The following is a 1,479-nucleotide window of genomic DNA, read 5'->3' as shown; positions in this document are numbered from 1 at the left end:
AGCTTTCTGCTGGCTGCGTTTCTGGAGAGATCTTTACAATCGGACCAGAAAGAGAAGGTTGAATTATGAAAAACAGTTTGGTAGAACGACGCTCAGGAATCAAACAATTGAGTCATAGTGGAGAAATATATATTATATATACATATATATATATATGTATATATATATTATATGTATTTATAAATATATTATACATATACAAATACATAATATATATACATATACAGTATATACACATATATATATATGTATATATAAATATAATATATATACATATATATATATAATATATACATATATTATAAATATATATACATAAATATATACATAAATATATATATAAACATATATATATTTATATATTATATATGTATATATAAATATATTATACATATATATAATATAATATATATACATAAATATATATATACATATATGTATATATATATATATCATATATATATTATATATATATATGTATATATATAATATACATATATATGTACATTTGTATATATACAGGACTGTCTCAGAAAATTAGAATATTGTGATGAAGTTCTTTATTTTCTGTAATGCAATTAAAAAACAAAAATGTCATGCATTCTGGATTCATTACAAATCAACTGAAATATTGCAAGCCTTTTATTCTTTTAATATTGCTGATTATGGCTTACAGCTTAAGAAAACTCAAATATCCTATCTCTAAATATTAGAATATCATGAAAAAGTATACTAGTAGGGTATTAAACAAATCACTTGAATTGTCTAATTAACTCGAAACACCTGCAAGAGTTTCCTGAGCCTTAACAAACACTCAGCTGTTATAAATCTTTTTTTTTACTTGGTCTGAGGAAATATTAAAATTTTATGAGATAGGATTTTAGAGTTTTCTTAAGCTGTAAGCCATAATCAGCAATATTAAAAGAATAAAAGGCTTGCAATATTTCAGTTGATTTGTAATGAATCCAGAATGCATGACATTTTTGTTTTTTTAATTGCATTACAGAAAATAAAGAACTTTATCACAATATTCTAATTTTCTGAGACAGTCCTGTATATATATATATATATACAGCATTTTTGTGGTTTCTTTGCAGTGAGAGTTGTCTTCTTTGAGGATGTTAACATGCTAAACGAAGATGAGTGAGGACCTTTGTTGAACATTATTCTGAAACTGCTCAGAAACCAATCAGCATGAAGCTTTGTGAAGCCACATTTACACATCAGTATGACGCCACACCTTCATGACATGGTGGCAGCGTTTTGCATAACCATAAATCACTGTTCTGGGACATGTGACTTCCAGACATTAAAATAACAACCAGTGAAACTCATTATGATGATTACTTTTATTTTGTTGTCTTAATGAATGAAGTATAGTACATGTTGTCTTAATGAATGAAGTGTAGTACATGTTGTCTTTATGAATGAAGTATAGTACATGTTGTCTTTATGCATGGAGTATAGTACATGTTGTCT

The sequence above is a fragment of the Pseudoliparis swirei genome, chromosome 3 (assembly GCF_029220125.1).
Source record: "Pseudoliparis swirei isolate HS2019 ecotype Mariana Trench chromosome 3, NWPU_hadal_v1, whole genome shotgun sequence".
Classification (NCBI taxonomy): Eukaryota; Metazoa; Chordata; class Actinopteri; order Perciformes; family Liparidae; genus Pseudoliparis; species Pseudoliparis swirei.
This window is presented reverse-complemented; position numbering follows the sequence as displayed.